The sequence below is a fragment of the Muntiacus reevesi genome, chromosome 12, assembly GCF_963930625.1.
Source record: "Muntiacus reevesi chromosome 12, mMunRee1.1, whole genome shotgun sequence".
Taxonomy (NCBI): Eukaryota; Metazoa; Chordata; class Mammalia; order Artiodactyla; family Cervidae; genus Muntiacus; species Muntiacus reevesi.
Window position 1 is genome coordinate 16,008,426 of NC_089260.1, and position 13,499 is coordinate 16,021,924.

Sequence of the window (13,499 nt, forward strand, 5' to 3'; positions counted from 1 at the left end):
GTTGGGGTGCACATGTCTCTTTCAGATCTAGTTTCCTCGGTGTGTTTGCCCAGAAGTGGTATTGCTGGGTCATGTGGCAGTTCTATTTCCAGTTTTTTAAGGAATCTCCACACTGTTCTCCATAGTGGCTGTACTAGTTTGCATTCCCACCAACAGTGTAAGAGGGTTCCCTTTTCTCCACACCCTCTCCAGCATTTATTGCTTGTAGACTTTTGGATAGCAGCCATCCTGACTGGCGTGTAATGGTACCTCGTTGTGGTTTTGATTTGCATTTCTCTGATAATGAGTGATGTTGAGCATCTTTTCATGTGTTTGTTAGCCATCTGTATGTCTTCTTTAGAGAAATGTCTGTTTAGTTCTTTGACCCATTTTTTGATTGGGTCATTTATTTTTCTGGAATTGAGCTGCGGGAGCTGCTTGTATATTTTTGAGATTAATCCTTTGTCTGTTGCTTCGTTGGCTATTATTTTCTCCCATCCCGAGGGCTGTCTTTTCACCTTGCTTATAGTTTCCTTTGTTGTGCAAAAGCTTTTAAGTTTCATTAGGTCCCATTTGTTTATTTTTGCTTTTATTTCCAATATTCTGGGAGGTGGGTCATAGAGGATGTTGCTGTGATTTATGTCGGAGAGTGTTTTGCCTATGTTCTCCTCTAGGAGTCTTATAGTTTCTGGTCTTACATTTAGATCTTTAATCCATTTTGAGTTTATTTTTGTGTATGGTGTTAGAAGGTGTTCTAGTTTCATTCTTTTACAAGTGGTTGACCAGTTTTCCCAGCACCACTTATTAAAGAGGTTGTCTTTTTTCCATTGTATATCCTTGCCTCCTTTGTCGAAGATAAGGTGTCCATAGGTACATGGATTTATCTCTGGGCTTTCTGTTCTGTTCCATTGATCTATATTTCTGTCTTTGTGCCAGTACCGTACTGTCTTGATGACTGTGGCTTTGTAGTAGAGCCTGAAGTCAGGCAGGTTGATTCCTCCAGTTCCATTCTTCTTTCTCAAGATTGCTTTGGCTATTTGAGGTTTTTTGTATTTCCATACAAACTGTGAAATTATTTGTTATAGTTCTGTAAAGAATACCGTTGGTAGCTTGATAGGGATTGCATCGTGGGCAGTATTATCTTACCAGTTTTATGTCAAACACATTGAGTGAAAATTTCAATCTTTTGACATTTTTTTGAGTATTCTAAACCCTATAATTTAGTTTGGGGCATATTGTTTTAAATATCATTCATTTTAATAAATACTACTTAAGCAGCTCCTGTAATTAGATTCTGTATTACGAGTAAAATGAATGACAAATTTTGAAAGGATATATTTTTAAGGAACAGTGTGATCTATATTTCTTGCTTCCTTGACAAAATCACCTTAGGGAATGCTGATCTAAATTTTATGTCTACATTTTTTGCTTTGATATCCAATGCATGTTGTTAGTGGTTCTAGGAAATCCATCTGCATTAAGGGGAAAAACCCTGTTAGTTCCAGATTATAAATAAAATTGATCTTTTTGCAGTGTTACTGCCAATTTAAGTTTTGAAGCCATATATTTCTTTTTGAGCCATCAGCTGTAGTGGATTATATTAAATTTGACCACTAAGTTTTCTCAGTGATCTTTAGCTTCCTGTTCTATGCTATGACAATATTTCCTATGGGATTTCACTAAATAATGTCTCTCTTATCATTGTGACTGATCTAATGACATACTGTAGCACAGAGATTCTATCAGTAAATAATTTACTAACCTTCAGTGTTCTTTTAGAGCAAAACAGTTTTTGGCAGTGGTTCTGTGGACATTTTGGACCAGGTGATTCTTTATTGCTGGGAACTGTCTCATGCAATTTAGTATGTTCTGCATCCCTAGTCTTACCAGCTAGGTACCAGTCATACCTTCCAAACTGCGACAGCCCAAAATATTTAAGAACCACTGCTTCAGCATCTGTGTTTTATTTTGTAATTTATATTAACTTACTAGAGATGCCTATTTAAAAGTATTTCCTTTAGAAAGGGGCTTAAAATATGGACATATTATTTGGAATAGTTAAATTGAGGCTACTGTTTCAGAATGTAACTGTGCTGAAGTTGTTTTTTAAAATTAAAAGTATCCCATATCAGAACCTTTTGATCAACACATATATTGCCAAACAGTGATAGTACTGTCTGCGTTGTATTTTTATGGTCATACATAGGGAATATAAAGTACTAGTCAGGGCCCAGTGATGGAATTTGTGTGTGTTTAATTACTTATCTTATTTGAAGGATGGGACTTTGCAAGAGAAAGGAGAATTAGACCTTGGAAATTTATTATATATACAAGTGTATATGTGGAATTTTTTGCCTTCTCTGATTGAAAATCAGTATTTATTTGGTCCTCCTGTATGTGAACTCCACTAACACCAAAATTATCTGTTTGCTTCACTGTTGTATCCCATAAAGGTACTCAGTAATTATTTGTTGAGTAAACCGTCCTATACGTTCTTTGCGTTATCTCACTTAAGCCGCAAAACAATGCTGTGCTGTCATATCCAGCTCTTTGCGGCCCCACGGACTGTAAGCCGCCAGTTTCTTCTGCCATGGAAATTTCCAGGCAAGAATACTGGAGCAGATTGCCATTTCCTACTCCAGGGGATCTTCCTGACCCAGGGATTGAACCCACGTCTCTTGGCGCTTCCTGCACTGGCAGGTGGATTCTTCTTCTGTGCCACCTGGGAAGCCCAAACACTCAGGGAAGTAGGTATTTTATTCATCTTACTGACACTCAGAAGGGTCAAGTGCCTTTCCCAAAGTCTCAAGTACCGAGTAAACACTGGGAAACCCCAAACAACCCTGGGAAATAGGTATTATATTCATTTTACTGACACTCAGAAGGATCAAGTGGCTTTCCCAAAGTCTCAAGTACTGAGTAGATGGAATCGGAACAGGATTGTTTTTGTATTTATTTCATAGGTGCACTGGCATCTTCTAGTTGCAACATACTGGATCTCTAGTTGTAGCATGCAAACTCTTAGTTGCCGCATGTGGGATCTAGTTCCCTGACCAGGGATAAAACACATCCCTGCTGCATTAGGAGCATGGAGTGTTAGCCACTGGACCATCAAGAGAAGTCCCGGGATTGATCTTAGTGTCACTCGAGATCCTTATTTCTTCCCCCTTGGCTCAAGCTCCTGCATGATTTCTCCTGTTGTCATCTCCTCTTTCTTCCCTTACTCTTATCCTCAGTCTGAATTAATTGTATTTCCTGAGTGTTTCCTGCTTTATCCCTTCATTTTTAATATTCAAGTATTATCACCTGTATGTTGATTTTTAATTGTCTCCTAACATCTAAGTTGTTGGAAAATGGAGTGCTGTCTTAAAAAGTGAAGGAGTTAGAAGGAAATCATAGTGATACAAGCTGCTACCTTAACATTAATTATCCTGGTCATTGTCTCTAAACAGATCAGAAACCATCAATATTTTGTCTTTCAGTGGCTTTTTTATTTTCCCCCAGTGGCTTTTAAGAGAAAACTTAAAAAGGAATTTCCAAGTTCCCATGGTAACTGACTAAAAGCCAGTAGTCAGAAATGCCTTTTTTCTTCCCTTGCCTTAAGAAGCAATTTAGGAGTATTTTAGTCCTCTTTTGAATTATGTTATTAGATGAAGTTCAGTGTCTTAAAGAAAACTTATATTATTCCTGGTGAGAATTCTTCCTTCACTTTTCTTTTTAAAGCATTAAAAATGCTTTCATTCAGTGTCTTTAATCATAGATAGTGTTATTGTACATCGGTTGAACTTTCTTTAATTTTTTGTATCCTTTTCAGAGTAAGGATAGATAGTATGATTAAACTCATTTATCTGGCTTGAGACAGGAGATAATAAGGCTTACAGGAGAAAAATTAACTTAAGTGCAAAGTACTGACAGTTTACTTAGCTACTGTTTGTGTTATCATGGATTGGTCCTATAAAGTATTTAAAGTATTTTGGGGATCAACATTGTTCATATTTTCCCCCTTTTTTTGGAGAAATAGTTTATATCACTGTATAAGTCTGAGTACAGCATGATTGAGCATATGTTGTAAATGATTGCCGCAATAGGATTTTAGCTGAGCCTATTTGTAATCAGCGTTGTAGCAGCTTAGCTACAGTATCAGTATCAGTCTTAGCAGGGAAGCTAAGACTCCTTTGTGAGGAACTTCCTTGTGTTAGTAGACTGTGATGTTCTCATAAGCATAAGTGATACTAGTAGTTACACTGGAATAACTGGAGAGCATGCCCATCAGTTTCACACCAGTCACCTGGGGAACTTCAGTGGACTTCCAAATGTGCCATCCACAGCTCCAGCACCCCCATTTCCAATGCAGATGTCCCACAGGTCACCACTGTTGGGCATGTGGGAGTAAGTGCCAGTCAGAAGAATCCCAGGGTATATGATTTTTCCAGATGATACACTGGGTGATTCTGGATCCAGGCCTCCAGAGGCCCACACTGTATATACTTGGAAGTCATGGTTGCCAGGAATGTGTATTACTCCTGATTTATGTCCTTAGTCTGGTATGGATCTTTGTCTCCCCTTAGCTGGCCTTGATGAGGTGGTCACGTGAATGGCAGAAGGTATGATAATTTGGGGCACCCCACTGTTGGTGAATCATATGGGCCATAGCATTTCTACCTGGCTGTGCGGTTGGGCTATAGTCATAGATATATCTTACCCAGCTCAAGTCTCATGGTTGCCTCGGGTCACTCAGGTTTCTATATACAATCTTCTTGAGAGGATCAAGGATTGGTTCAGTCATTTGTAAACAATGTTTTTCTCTAGCAGGTCAGAATGGATGTACTCATTGGTCTCAGATTGGCATATGTTCCCCTTGGCTGATTGGCTGATGCCACATGGTAATACTGCACACCTTAGGGCTTTCTACACCTGGGTCACTAATAGGCATTATTTTGTGGACTGACAAAGATGAGATCACATCATACATATACATTTTTAAAAATTTAGGTTTTCATGTTCCAGAAAAAGCTGTATTTGGACTTGAACTGAAATTTTATCAAACTTGTCTATATTTTATCTTACATTTATGTGAGTGAGTTTATGGTTGGTTGTCCCTTTTGTCATACCCTATGCATATAATTTTAGTATCTTTTATTTCTTATTTGTACTTTAATTCACTGTCTAGGCTTCCAGCATTGGAAGTGGTAGTCAGCATCTTCTTTTCATGATTTTTAAAAGAACCCTAATACTTTCCCATTTAGTGTGATAGGTGCTTAGTCATGTCCAATTCTTTGGAACCCCATGGACTGTAGCCCTCGAGGTTCCTCTGGCCATGGAATTTTCTAGGCAAGGATACTGGAGTGAGTTGCCACTTTCTACTCCAGGGGATCTTCCTGACCCAGGGATCAAACCCACATCTCTTGTATCCCCTGCATTAGCAGGCGGATTCTTTACCACTAGCACCACCTGGGAATCCCTGAGTGTCATATATAACTGTATTAAATATGATGTGATGTAAATATATATATCTTGCCAATATCTTAATTAGGTAGTGAAATTTCCATTACTAAACTATATTTGCAGTCCTACAATAAACCCATCTTCATCATGATTTATTTTTATTTTTACTAAATGATAAATATGTATGTCAAATTTTGTAAGAGATAGCTAAGGCAGTACCTAGAAATTTATTGTATACATTCAAATAATTAAAATTTTAAAATTTGGTTTTTTGAAGATTTTGTAAAAGATTGGAATGACCTTTAAAAGTTTTGTGGAATTCTCCTTAGAACTCTTCAGTCCTGCCTCCCACTTTTCTTCTCATCCATCTTACAGCCCCTCCCTTATTCCTTGTGTTTTTTTTCTTTGTGTTTTTGTCTTTCTACTGTTGTAACCTCTTTTCCCCACCCTTCCTCCTTCCCTTCTTCTTTTTCTCCTCCTCTTCTTTGTTCTTTTAAAAATAATTTTAAACTACTGTTTCAATTCCTGTGGAAGGTTTGTGTGTGTATATGTGTTAGTCACTCAGTCGTGTCTGACCCTGTTGCCCCATGGACTGTAGTCTGCCAGACTGCTCTGTCCATGTAATTCTCTAGGCAAGAATACAGGGGTGGGTTGCCCTTTCCTTTTCCAGTGGATTTTCTGACCCAGGGATTGAACCCAGGTTTCCTGCATTGCAGGCAGATTCTTTACCATCTGAGCAACGAGGGAAACCTATAGAAGGTTTAGTATTCATATTTCCCACTTCCTGTTAAATTAGTTTTGGTAAGTTTATTTTTTCTAAGAAGTCACTTAGAAATATTACCCTGTTTAACTTATCATTATTTCAGACTTGAGTGGTAGTTTATATGGTTACAAAATTTTGCCTTGATCATTACTTTCTTTTTTCATTTGAGATGCTTACTGTTAATCTGATCGTTATTCCTTCTTAAGTGATGTGTCTGTTCTTTGTACTTCATTTCCTATCTTTTGGTTACCGTTATTTCATGTAATCTAACCCCAGTTCATTTAGCTATGGTTTTCATTTTATCTTACTTGGGAATCATTTTGCTTCTTGAATCTGAAATTTTGTCTTTCAGCAATGCTGGTATATTCTCTGTTGTTATTTCCTTAAGTATTGACTTTTCCTATTTTTCTCTTTCTGCAATTTTGATAAAACATATGCTGGATACTATTATTCTATCATTCTTGTCTCTATATCCCTCTTTTATATTTTTAATGTTTTGTGATTTGTGTCATGTTCTGAGTGATTTCTCTTGATAACTTTTCAGGGTACAATTTCTTTTTTATTTATATGATCTGCTGTTTAACTTATCCTCTGTGTTTTAATTTCAGTGAATGCAGTGTTTTAAACATTCATTTTGCACTTCTTTCAGCTCTCTTTTTTATTATAATTGATTCTTAAATTTTCCACTCCATCATTTTGTTCTTTAATTCAAACGTTATTATACTGTCATCTGCAGTTAATAATGCTGTTATTTAAAGTTTTCTCAGATCTTTTTTTGTTGTTGTTCCCTTTTGTTCATAGATCATGATAGTTTATTTTCTCGTTTTTGTAATTTTGAATTATTGGCCCATAGTTGATACTGAATTGTCTAAGGGGAGTGTTTTGTAACCTGTGTTGAGCATCTACATCTTTTAACAGATTTTATTTCATAACAGATTTTATCAATCTTTTTTAATGTCTTTGTGCTTTTTTTGATTATGCAGATTATGGAAAACTGATCCTCTAATTCACTGAGCTTTTAAAAAATTGTGCCAGATTTTATTTTGCAGTCTGTATTTAGTAATATGTGTTGGTGGATCTTTATAAATCCCTTAATTTATAGGAATTTCCTTTTATTTAAACACACTACAAGGTGTAATAGTTTATTTTATAAGAATATTCATAAACCCTTCTTTTAGCTAATTCAGGGAAAAACTATAAATTTAGTTAAAGCTCCCTCTTTATTTTTCTCTTTCTCATTTCCCTTCTCCAGCCAAGAGTTGTCACTATCTTGATCCTGGCATTTAGTGTTATTGCACATATATTCATACTTTTGTTATGCTTGTGTGTATGTATGTGTCATTCAGCAGTACACAGAGTATTCCTCTGTGTAATATTGTATAAGTGATATTGTGATAAGTTATAAAGCTTGATACAAATTTCTCTCATCCCTGTTGTTCTTGCAAGTTGTTGCATTGTAGATCCTTCCATAACGTGTAATCTGTACACTTTATGTCATCTCTGTAATTTGGCTGGTGCATATGACTTGCTGTGGCTGAAAGGACGTTAGCAAACATGACAAAGAGATTTGAAAAATACTTGCATTTTGAAGCTTGCTTTTTGCTACATTTGGAACCCTGAGACCACCATGTGAAAAGTTTGAACAGGAATATGAGAGACCGTGTTGAGGAAAGATAAGGTGTTGGCAATCAGCCTCTTTCTAACTTGGCAATGGATCACAGACGTCAGAATCAGCCTCAACTGAGATCCATCAAGGCTTCCAGGTGGACTTTCCAGTTGGGGCCACCCTTAGTGGGTGACCTGCAGAATAAGAGACCAAATAAATGTTAATTGTTTTAACACTCTTCAGTTTTGGGGTAGCATGTTACTGAGCAAAAGTTAGCTGCCACACACATCATTCCATTTTTATTCTTTCTCCAGCTTCATTTTCTTACTCAACATATGTATAACTATAGTTCATTCATTTTTTTCTCTGATTATATTAATCCATTATATGAATGTGTACCACATTTTTTTCATTTTTTAATAATTTTTTGTTGCCATTTAAAAATTATTACAAATCTTGCTCATGAATATTTTTGTGCATATTTCTTTATTTACATGTGCAAGACTTTCAATAATATTTTAAGTTTTAGGTCTAACTTTAGGTCTAACTTTATTTACTCTGTTAGAAAAGAATAACCCTCAATTTATGTTAGGAAATGTTGGTCGGATCATTATATAACTTGCCCCTGTTCATTTCGATAAGGTTGGATTGACTGAACTGGTGTTATTGCCTATGCCTTATCATTTTATTTTTATAATCTGATGAATGATTGTGGTCAAACTTGAACCAATAATACCTCTGAAGTGTATGTCATAAGGTTTCTCCATGTGGTGCCAAGATTCATTTTATAGTGCGCTCCCCTCCCAGCTTTTTTGAGGTATAATTAACAAATAAATGGTTTTATGTTTTAAAGTAGCTAACAAAGTAAACTCTATTTCTAGCCCATGTTTATCACATCACATTTCTGATGATAGAAGAAATCATGATTGCTAAATAAAGTGATTATGGAGATAAACACTTTCAGATGACATGCAAAAGTTATTTGTTTTACCTCTGCAATGCTAAACACCAAGGACATAATTAGATGATGCTAGTTCCCCTGTAGATCCATTTAAAACAACTCTATTCTAAATGTCAAGATGATTTTGATCAGAGAACTAGGCTTGGTACTAATATTTTGAAATTTGGTTTAAATGATGTAAGAATGGTCATATCATTTTATCTTCATAGAATAATAAAGTGCAGTCATCATGATGCATTACTTGTGAGGAAGCTTTTTTAAAAGTCTTTATTTTTCACTTATTCATAGAATGATTTGAATTTTAATTTTAAGTATAAATTATTTTTATTTATCCTGTAAATTTAATGATAAAGTGTGATATATAGTTTATATATTTGAAATACATACAAAGTTGAATTACAGTCTTTTCATACCATGAGAAGTTTCTGCCGAATGCTCATCTTTGAGTGTTACTTTGAGAAAATTTGCAACTCTCAGAAGACTTCCAGTTTTTCATGCTTAAAATAAACCATTTCTGTCTCATGGAAAGGAAAATCGAAGTTTATTTTTAAGGAATGTAGAATGCTTTACATATTTGAAAATAACGTGCTTTTTTCTTCTTCTTCCTATTTAGTTTCATGGTTCCTTATTGGAGGTATAATCAGTACCTCTTATAAATATATATAGCAGAAACCCAAAATCTATAGTGGAGAAAGCCAAATTCAAAATGATATGTATTACATGATTAAAGTTGTTAGGTAAATATAGGATGTCAAGTTAAATTTGAACTTCAGATAAACAATAAATAATATTTGGTACATACTTGTGTGATAAAAAATTCATTGTTCATCTGAAATTTGAATTTAGCTGAGCAACCTATATTTCTGTTGGCTAAATTTGGCAAATCTAAATGTGATTCAGTTTTTATAAAAAGTATAATTTGTAGATATATACTTTACTATAATTCTTGAGAAAAGTCTTGGAAAATACAGAATAGAATAGTGATGGTTGTTATTTCTGGTGACGAGAGAGAAGGAGGAAAGATTTTGCATTCTTTTTGTATACCCTGTATTGCTTTAATACACTGCAGCATGTGTATATTTTTTCATACTTAACAAATTTTGATAGAAATGGTAAAGATACTAGGGATTATAAAAAACGTTTGATGGGTACTGCCATAGAACTTATAAGTTGGAAGAAGAAATAATCACACAAGTAAATAGAAAATTGAAATTATAGTAGTCTCACAAAAGAAAGATTATAATGTTATGAGATTATACAATAGGAAAATTGACTTGGTTTGAAAAATTAGTGAAAGCTTTCTTGAAGTGAAGTTTGAATGTCAATGTGAAAGAGTTAGTGTGGGCATTCACTAGGTGGAGAGGTCAGCCTTCTGACAGCGTGACACATGAGAAGTAACCTGGTGAGGGAGACACCGGAGGGGAGAGAGCCAGAGGGAGAACAGAGCAAAATGAGGTTGGAGAGAAAGGGGCTGCATTCTGCTGCGACCTGTGTTCCCTGCTTCCCTCCTTAAAGCAGTGCGAAGCCGCTGAAGGGCCTGATGCTGGTGGTGCTCACAGGATCTGTTTGTGTTTTAAAAAGATCATTTTTGCTGCGATGTGGAGAACTGCTGTGATCGATGGGTGCTGCCATGAGAGAGGATGTTGGTAGACCAGTAGAGAGATGATAACGGTAGGAATTCTTAAGAGAGATAAGTAGGAGTTGATCTTGGTAGGGAGGCTGGAGATGGAGAGGAGTAGAAGATTATTTGAGGATTATTTAGGAGGTTAATTTTTCAGTATTTAATGATGATGTATGGCTGTCATCAAGAGAGAAGTGGTTTTCAGGATAACATCTGGATTTCTGACTTGCACAGTAAATGCAATTAAAAGTATTAGCAAAGCTAATGAAAATTTAAAAGAGTTCTCTAGAGAGGAAGGTTAGCAATTAAAATGAAACTATGTGGGGAAGTTTTGAAATTATATATGATGATAGGAGGTGCTTGAATCTACACCTTCATATGTAATATAAATGTTACTTCATATGTAATATGAAGGTATTTTAAAATACTACTTACCTTGAAATTAAGTTAGGTCATTCAGTAGTTTTAGTTCATGTTCATATACATGCAGTTGAAATTATTTTGAAATAATTTAATATTTCAGTGTTTGTGACAAAACAATTATGAGAATCATAATTATAAAATAAAAAGTAACAGTTCCTTTCTCAGCTTTTCCTAAGGATATATTCAGTACTTAAAAAAAATATCTATAGTTTTGTTAAGACAAAAACTGACAGTGTTGATATGAAGTTTACATTTAAACAAAAGCTTTCACAGAAACCTAACACATGGCTAAAAGTTACAGTGGGGTTCTTGATTCAGGTCTAGACAATGTCAGGAACTGATGGATCTCATGGTTCAAGACACTGTTTTGGGTTTTAGTTAATTCTTATGATTAAATAATTGATTTTATTTTAAAGTGAACCACTGCCCCAGTAAGAAAATTAAATCTTCTCCCGAGACCAGGGCTTTTGAAATCGTTTGACTCTTGAACTTGTGCTGTCAGTGACTGAACCGTGCCCCCAATAGTTTCAAAGTTCAAAAACAGAGGCTCCAAGAGTTTTCTACCCTGTGAACACCGGCCCTTGTCTTTGTCTACTCACCTACCTCCTACACCACCCTTTTGAGCTTGTCATTAGTCTCTCAGTCATGCCTGACTCTTTGCAACCTCATGGACTATAGCCCTCCAGGCTCCTCTGTCCATGGGATTTTCCAGGCAAGAATCCTGTAGTGGGTTGCCATGCTCTCTTCCAGGGGATCTTCCTAACCCGGGGATTGAACCAAGGACTCCTGCATTGCAGGCAGATTCTTTACTCTGAGCCACCAGGGAAGCCCATATCACCCTCTGCCCTTCCCCAGATAGTTCATCCAGTGGCTTGGATGGAGAAGTTAATATTTATAACTTTATAATTGGAAAAGACAGAGTCTTCTTGTCAATTTCAAGAATTAGCACCTCTAAGAATGATCTGCCTGTGTTCAGAAGACTTTTCCTCCACAACCAGTTTCCATCCCCCAAGGGGCAGCTTTGGTAACTTCTTAACTGACTTTGTCCATTGCTGGAAACAGCATTAAGCTTAGGCAGGGAACACCGTGGCTTCTATGTTTCAGGCATTTGTAGTTTTTAAACAGTCTCTCACTGTCGTCATTCAGGTTGCCAATGACATTTTTTGAAAGGCTGCAGCACTGGACACAGAATCCAATCATCATTAGTGGTTCTTTCCTTTGTTTCACTGTTTTCCCAAATGTTAACAAAAATGATCCTAACCTTTCTCCCTTCTTTTGCACCCCATCGGACCCACCCCAAATAGTACACCAGTAATAGCCAAAAACTGTACACATACTATGCTGTAAAAATTGCGGAGTTCACACTATTGGGAAGATGGCTGTGGGTTGTGGATATGTTCTTTTAAGTGTCTCTACAGTGTTTCCTGCTCTCCCACATCCCATCCTGAAAGTTTTGTCCTTCATAGAAGGGCCTTTGCTCTTAGCAAAGTTCAGAATCGGTTGCCTTGAAACGTTGACCCTCCTTTTCCCTGTGCTGGGATGGGTATGCAAACTGTATGGCATGGAACAGCTTTAAAGCACTTGGGCTGTTGGAGAGCACAGAAACTATACTGACTTGCCAAGGGACATCTTTTCAAGCCATCTTTATGGTGTCAAGACAAGTAGAACTCCTCCTTTCCCCCACTTGAAACCCACAGTCAGATGTGACAGGGGCTTAATTCTTGTCATTGTTTTTGTTATCATCCTCTGAGGGGTAGGAATGCCACGTCAGCTTTTTCTCATAGAAGTATATGACTATCTGTGGGTGCTTGACCTTGGCTTCCTTGGTAGGGACCAAGTCAGTGGCATCTGAGTTTTCCCACTTCATCTGAAGCATGCGTTCTCCACTGGGGTCTGTCGCTCCAGTAACCAGTTCTAGCTCCAAACCCCGGGGAAAGCCTCATGGGTTTTCTGACTCTTCTTTCTTCTTGTTTGGTTTGCTCTCTTCCACCTTATTTTCCGAATCTGAATTAGAATCAGCTTTGCGTTGCCTCCCTCTGGTTTATTTGTCCTGTGTGCTTTTTTCTGTAAATGCAGAAACCCGGCAATGAGGCCAGGGCATTCCAGGTTCTCTTCTGCTCCATGCATTGTTCTCTGAGAATCCCTTCCACTTCAGGAAGTGCTCCACTTTGACGTGTACCACTGGGCAGTCTGGAACTTTTTCCACCACACATTTTCTTCCTCTTCTTCTAGCACCTCTCTCCACTTTCATCTGGTTTTCTTTTTCCCCATAGTGCCCGTCAGCTTTCTGTTATAAAGGGTGACACTGCTCAGAGCAGTGCCCACAAGCATGAGAGGAATGGCTGCCGCTCTGCTGGCGAGTCTTGTCTGTCCAGCCAGGGGTGGCGATCAGAAAAGCAACAAGCCCAGTGACCTTGGTCGAACCCCCTCCCTGAAGATATACCTGGCCCAGGCCAACTGCCCTACCCTCAGCTGAACAAAAGGACCTTGCACTCTTTCAGTACTTTCAATAATTTATTCTATTGGAAAATAGATTCTTGATTTGAAAATACCATTCTGAAATAAGGTGACTTGCCAACCATGAGTTCTTAAATGTATTCATGCTATTACTATTGCTAATGTTTATTCCACAGTATTTGTAGCCTTTTGTTAGGTTTCTCTGTCAATGGTTGGTCAATCCCTTTCACTTATTTATCCATCT

At 37.0% G+C, this 13,499-nt stretch overlaps 1 protein-coding gene and 1 pseudogene across 3 annotated transcripts in view; one reads left to right on the plus strand and one right to left on the minus strand.

Moving 5' to 3' along the window:
- VPS13B (vacuolar protein sorting 13 homolog B) overlaps positions 1 to 13,499 on the plus strand; it is a 763,389-nt gene that overhangs the window by 259,064 nt on the left and 490,826 nt on the right. The window lies entirely within an intron of this gene.
- On the minus strand, positions 12,513 to 13,069 carry LOC136144823 (chromobox protein homolog 1 pseudogene; annotated as a pseudogene).